The sequence below is a fragment of the Crocodylus porosus genome, unplaced genomic scaffold (genome assembly GCF_001723895.1).
Source record: "Crocodylus porosus isolate Cpor-Errol unplaced genomic scaffold, CroPor_comp1, whole genome shotgun sequence".
Classification (NCBI taxonomy): Eukaryota; Metazoa; Chordata; order Crocodylia; family Crocodylidae; genus Crocodylus; species Crocodylus porosus.
Window position 1 is genome coordinate 24475780 of NW_017728907.1, and position 7248 is coordinate 24483027.

Below are 7248 nucleotides of genomic sequence, written 5' to 3' on the forward strand. Positions count from 1 at the left end.
GGCTGGTGGGGGGACCCACCCCAGCAGGGCTTGGGGAGCCTGTAAGGGGGTGGGGCCAGCCTCAGCAGGGCTTGGGAGCCTGTAAGGGGGAGGAGCCATCCCCAGCAGGGCTTGGGGGTCCCAGGGGGGCTGGCAGGGGTTGAAAAACTCTGCACAGCTTTTTTAAACATAATTTTTTTTAGACCCCTGGTTCCCACACATGCCTGTCGACCTGCCTCAAAGGGGTTTGAGGTGGGGCAAGAGGTACGTGCATGCTCATATTGACATGCCCCTAGCGTACAAGAAGCTGAGGCATGGCCATATAGCTTTGGAGTCAAATTGCTATTTGTCTCTCCCTAGGCATGCTGTAAACTGATCGCTGGTAGTAGCCTAAAAAAGACATACTTGTTTTCAAGCTAAGACTGGTCATATGGTCATTGAGACAAGAACTAAGCAAAAACCAACATTGGAGGTCTAAATAAGCATTTGTCTTTCTTTCACCAGCCTTTCCTCTACAAGGGTATTCATCATAAAAGTCTGTTTGGAGATTAAAGCTTGTTATCTGGAAAACAATCTATGTTGATGTTTCCTTTCAATTAAGAAGACTTTAAAACAGGGGTTGGCAACCTATGGCCTGCAGGCCAGATTCAGCCCATGAAAAGATTTGATCTGGCATGGGAGGTTGGTGACACATAGGTTGTGTATAGAAGTTGATTTTTTTCATCATTTAAAGCACTTTAGTGCCATGACTTAACAGAGGTGCATGGCTTTACAACACTTGTAAATGGTTACAGAATTTTAAATTAACCCTTTTCAAATAAGGTATTACAATTGTAGCACTGTATTTTACACCACTTTAGCAACCTACAGTGCTTTAAGTAACTTCTATACTCTGGTCACATTTCTGATGAGTGGAGAGGCCCCATGATGCTGCAGAGCACCTCCTGCCCCTACCCCGGAAAGTGCAAGGAGACCCTCCTTCCCCCACCCCCCACCAAACACTGAACTTCTGTCATGTTTAAGATTGCTGTAACTTTATAGTGCTATAAAATGTGCTCTGCAGTACAGAATAAATCCTTCTTCTCTACTGCATTTGTACTTCTTTCACTACAGAGGGGTCTTGTTAGTGAAGATAGCTGATCTCTGGGGTGGAAGAGAAGGCAGAGACTTCCAGCCCATAGCCACAGCCAGATTTCAAGTTCCTGCATGGTTGCATGGTTACAGAAAGCTGCCAACCTTTGCTTTAAATGAATAAAGTTGAACTATATTTTAATAGTAGAGAAATGGTTAAAGTACAGCAAGTTTGTGAAATACAGTGCTTGTAGGTGCATAGGAATGGGTACATTCAGAAGACAGAGCTCAGGGTAGTGCAGTCATAGTTTCGTAGTTGTTAGGGATTAAAAGGGAACTTACAGATCATTGGTCCAGCCCCACCCCCATGTACTTGGGCAGGAAAGACCTCTGGGATCCAATGACCCTACCCAGCAAGATGAGCATCAAGATGCTTTTTAAAGATTGCCAAGGTGGGTAACTGTAGCACCTCTGTGGGGAGCCTGCTCCAAACCCTCGGTACATGACTTATAAAAAAGTTTTTCTTATGTTTAGGCAGAAGCAATCCTCAGCTTGTGCCCATTATTTCTTGTCCTCCCCTGGGGGGCCTTGGTGAACAGATGGTCCCCTAGATCCTGATGTACACCCTTGATATAGTTATAGGCTGCTGCCAACTCTCCTCTGAGTCTCCTCTTCTCCAGGCTGAACTGTCTCAAGTCTTTCAGCTTCTCCTTATATAACCTGGTCTCTAGCCCTCTAATCATGCATGTGGCCCTTCTTTGGACTCTTTCGAGCTTCTCCACATCCTCTGTGCAACATCCAGAACTGGACACAGTAGTCCAGCTTACATCTGTGCAGAGCATGTGCAGTGAGCTCACTGGCTTGTCAACATGGCTTCTGCTGCTTTCGCATAACTCGGAACCCAGGGATGAAGGCCATCACCACATACCTCTGGTATCCCTTTGGCCAATACTAAACACAGCAAATTCAGTTATCTTAGATATTCAGTTATCTATTATATTTTTATATTCCTCTAAAATGCATACAGTATAGGATTACCACAGGCTTCCCTTGTTGACCTGGATGAGTAGACTGCCCAAAATTATATAGTATTTTTTCCTCTTTTGACTGAATGGCTAGTCAAAATTTGGAGGGGCTTACATCATTCCAGTTAGGAAGAAAATTGGTAACAGAAGTCAGTTATCTTTGATGCAATTATATTTATAATCATGTATGACATCAAGCTTTCTTAATCACAGGAAAAAATAAACATCAGAAGTAGCTTCCTCATTAACAGGCACCAAACTCTTTTTCCAAAATCTTAACAAAAGCTCACTTTCTAGGGTTCTCTCAAGCCACAGCGGAGTGCTGTTCAGCTTATGGAGCATCTTTCTCTCTGAGTATTCTGTCCTGCTTTTCCACTAGTAATGTCTTTTTGCCTGCATTCTCTTATTCAAAAATCATCATCAACCTTCCTTCCTATGTTATTCAAATGTAGTATTTGCTTTGTCCAGATGGAAATATTTAATTAATTACACTTATAATCCTTACAGCTATCTTAGATGAAGGGTGAAGGATCATCCTGCCAATTTTAATGGTCTTTAACCCACCTATTATGGATTTTATTTTTGTTTGATGAGTATATTCATATTGGCTATTACTGGCAGAAAGGATCACCTGATAGCATGGACATACATAACACTTAGAATAATTTAAATGTGGTTTAACATGAAGTGAACAGACATACATGCCTGTTAAACTGGCTTAAATCCACCTGAATTGGTTCAAAACTGTATCTTGCAAATCAACTACTATGTTGACCTGGCTCACTGTGAACAGGTTCAACATTATGTGTGGGCACCAATATTCTGTGACATGAGTCTGGTCAGCCATCTAGGTATCCCACAGTGTACTGTTCCTCACAACTCTCATCTGCTACTGCAACTATTTGCTCTAGTATGTAGCCATAACTGTATTCCCCTTCACTTCCTTTTTTCCCCATTTGTTGTCACTTCTTATCAATGAGCAACCTTGAAATGGTTGTTCAGTAAAAATAATCCAACTACCAGCCATGTCATCATTCCTTAGTTGACTATAGTCTAACATCATCACCATCACCCCCCAGGCCCTGGGAATCAAAAAGCATGAATACAAGCACTCTTCCTTCTCCCCTCTACCTTAAGTCAGGCAAGCACACTGAAGACTTTAGTCTTCTGCAGGCTATTGAAGTTTGTTGAACTCACATGTAGGAAACAAGGGAAAGCAGAAAATACCCTTAAACTCCCAAAGCATTTGTACAAACACTCCTCCCACTACTGTACTGCAGTAGTGTAACTATGACAGCATGAGTGAAATACTCACCCTGGGTGTCAAATAAGAGGGGGAATAAAAAACAAACAAACAAAAAACAAATGCTTCTTGAGACCCTGCACAGTGGCAGTAGGAAAGTGTGTGCCCAAGGAGCAGCAGCTGGGTAGGGAGCTGGCCCTTCCCATCCCAACACAGTACCAGACTGTGTCTGGAGACCCAGAATGCTTTATGCAGTAGGGAACATGCAGAGAGAGCTGCCCCTCCACCCCTGGCTATCACAGAAGGAGCAAACTTCCTGTGAGAGATGGAAGCCCCCAAAGCAGCATGGTAGGAGCTGCCTCTCCTCCACTCCCACCACTCTCTCTCCAATCATAGAATCAATGAGTTGGAAGGGACCTAGACAGATCATCGAGTCTGACCCCCTGCCATGGGTAGGAAGGAGCACTGGGGGTGGCAGGGGTCATAAGACCCCAGCTAGGTGCCTATCCAGTCTCCTCACTGATGTGCCACCAGGAATGTGCAGTACCAGAAGGTACAATGCAGTCATTTAGTACTTGCTTAAGCAAATACTAATGCCTCTGCAGTACCAACTTCACAGAGGCAAGGGCAAGGGTAGACGTGCCAAATGTATATTATAGCTGCATTCCATACCTCATAATCCTACAGTTAAACCCAAGAGACACATATATTACCTCTTAATTCAGAGCATACTTCAAGCTTTGGAGTAGGAAAAAAAAAAATTCTAATGAAACACTTGTGTGGGGAACAGAATTGTGCCTGCAGTTCAGCCTATTAGGGAAGTGATGGGGGTGAATATATAAAAGGTAAAAGAAACAATTGCCATTTTGTCCCCTTTGAATATACCACCACCAAAACACCACCAAAAATATGGACCTCTTTTCATAAAGAGAGAAAAAAAAAGAAAATGCACAAATAGTTCTCTCAATTATATGTAACGCAAGGCAGATTTTCTTGCAATTGTTGGGTTCTAGTTTGAATGTTCTACTATAAACATCTTTTTTTTCTTAATTTAAAGCAGATTATTTCATGTTTCAGTGTAAAGTACAAAATGTGGTCAATCATACATGTTAAGATATAAGTGATTTTATCTTATTTTTTACTGACAGAAGTTGGAGGAGGTGTTCAACAACATCCTTCCCCAAGGCACCAAAATTCTAGTTGTACCTCAAAGTTGTGAACTGGTTTCCAATCAGTTACATTTTTAATGGTTCAGTTGTTATCAGTATCTGCGTCCTGAGAATTCAAAATGAAGTTCCCAAATAACATAAGAGCCCAAAGAGTGGTTAAAAGATTATTTGAGAAGGAAAGAGCAGTAAGAAATTGTTTTATTATATTTATCATGTTATTACCAATACAAATTACCAGAAAGAGTAAAACTGCCTTTTTTCAGGAAGAAAATGCTAAAAATACTTTAAAATAAACTAATTAATAATGGCAAGGAATTTAATAAAACAATAGCTAACAACTTCACCTGGTGTATACTGGCATGGTTGTGTTGACAATAGCAGATTTGTATATACTAACATGAACATTCCTGTCATAATATGCTTGTTGTGTTGGTATTTTTTTGTTTAACCCTCTTTGTTAATCTTTCTTTTCAATTAGTTTCATTCACCTGGAAAAAAGGTGAAAAAAAAAAGAAAAACTTTCCATTGCAAGCTGTTCATTTATAATCGGAGATCTTATATACATACTTAGACTCTGACTTCAAAGCCAGTATAATAGATTTTAAGAGGTGAGGCTTAGTTGATGACAGGAATATCTATACATATGTATTTGTGGATTTACGGCACAGACTTTTTTAATGTAATTTTATTTCAAGCTAATTGGAACCTTAAGGCAGTCTCAATAGAATTTTTTTTTTTTAATTTTGAGCAAATTTAATCTAAGTAGATAACCCTAAACTGAGAAAGACCCTATGGCTGTAACAAGACATTTAACTTGATGTGGGTCTGATTTTCCTGGGCTTTGATCTGGATCAAAACAGGGGTACACACATTTGTCCATTGCTGCTCCTCCACAAGAAAGCAGCATGCATCCTGGCTGAATTGTCTAGGAAAAAAGAGTTATCACATTTTATCCCACATAGGCAAGACAGATTTGAAGCAGGATAGTGGACTTGTACATCTTTATGATCCTAAGACAAAGGCTTTTTTCTTGTGACAAATGCTGCAGTCATCACTGGACTCAATAATGACAGGCTATTGTGAAGAAGTAAGAACTAAACAATGAACTTCACCGTGGAACGGTAGGCAACCTCTTCAGACCCTTAGTCTTTAACTATCTGGCTGCTCCCTAACTGGAGGACCATCTCCAAATTCCCAACTTTCTCAGTGTCCTGTTGTCATGGTTCACAAGGGTGTCGGGCCTAGAGAGGAGCTGGGAGTGAGGACCCTCAGGGTTGTAAGGCATTTATCCTGGTCCTGACATCTGTTAGGGAGCAGCTTAAAATGATAGATTCTATAATCTTATTAATAATAACAAGCACCAAGGAACACCCATCTAGAGAGGAATGGTTGCTAACACATTACTCGGCATGAGTCTTTGAAACTCACTTTCCTCCTCCCCTTTTTCTGCAGCTCTTTTATAGCTCTGAGTTTTTCTGGAGGTTTAATTTTCCTCTCAGAACAATGAAGTATCTAACCCAGTTTCCAATGTGTTTTTGTGGGAAGCTTTTCATCGTTGAAAGACTTGAATTCTTATGCTGGGATCCAGTTGCTTCTTAGTACAGTCTGTAAGAAATTAGAAGACCCATTGTTTTTAGTGTTACATGGAACACTGTAATGAATCCTCCTTCACTTGCAGTTTTGAGAACTGTGCTTCTGGACACGACAAAAGTTCATCAGCTATACCTGCTGACTCTGATTTCCTCTTTCTAGGTTATAGCATTTGCATCTGTGTCCTATGTACATTTCTTTCCATAGGTACATGGTTGCTTCTTGTATTCTGGAACAATTGTTTCTTCCTCAGAAGACTGTTCAGATATGTGTTATGATAGCCTAGAGGATCATCAGGAGGCATACATTTTGTGTCTCCTTCTACTGCTAGCATACACTTAACTAGGTTCAGTTTCTCACAACTTTCCAGACCCCAATTTGATATCACATGAATGGGAGACTGTATAATCTATATCGGTTGCTTTGCATTACATAAAAACGTAGGAAGTGACATAATGGATCATATCAATAGTTCATTTAACCCAGTATTCTGTCTCCAACAGTGGCAGAAATGGATGCTATAGAGGGAAAGCATTGGATATCTCTAAAGTGATCTATCTTCTATTCCAGGGGTGACCAGAGTTCCTCACCCGGGAGCCACATCTGGTCCTCCACTGAAGGTCGAGAGCCACACAGTTCTGCCCACTTTTCCAGTTTAATGTTCTAGAGCCAGGTGCTAGTTTCAGGATTAGACTCCTGCCACCGCAGTGCTGAACTGCTTCAGCTTTCCCCATGGAGAGCGCACGCCAGGGTAAGTGGCATGGATGCAGCCCCAGCAGCCCAGCGCCTGAGTCGCCAGTCCTTGAGGGGAGAAGTGGGCAGGGCTTCTCTGGAGAGCCACAAGACTCTGCAAGACACACTGGGGCCCTTGCAAGACACGCTAGGAAATTTGGTCGTCACACCAGATAACAAAGCTAACCTATTTAATGACTTCTTTGCCTCCATTCTCCTGAGAAGGGACCAGATCAGCCCCCCTCCCCCCCTCTGGGCCCCCCTGAGGGCCCCCTCAGGCTCCAGGGGAGGTGCACCTAGGTCAAGGGTCAGGGAGGATCTAGTTGGGGAACTTCTGGAGGGACTGGATGTAGTTAAAACAGCTGGTCCGGATGACCTGCACCCCAGAGTGCTGAGGGAATTAGCTGAGGTCATTGCAGGACCCCTGGAATGGCTCTAT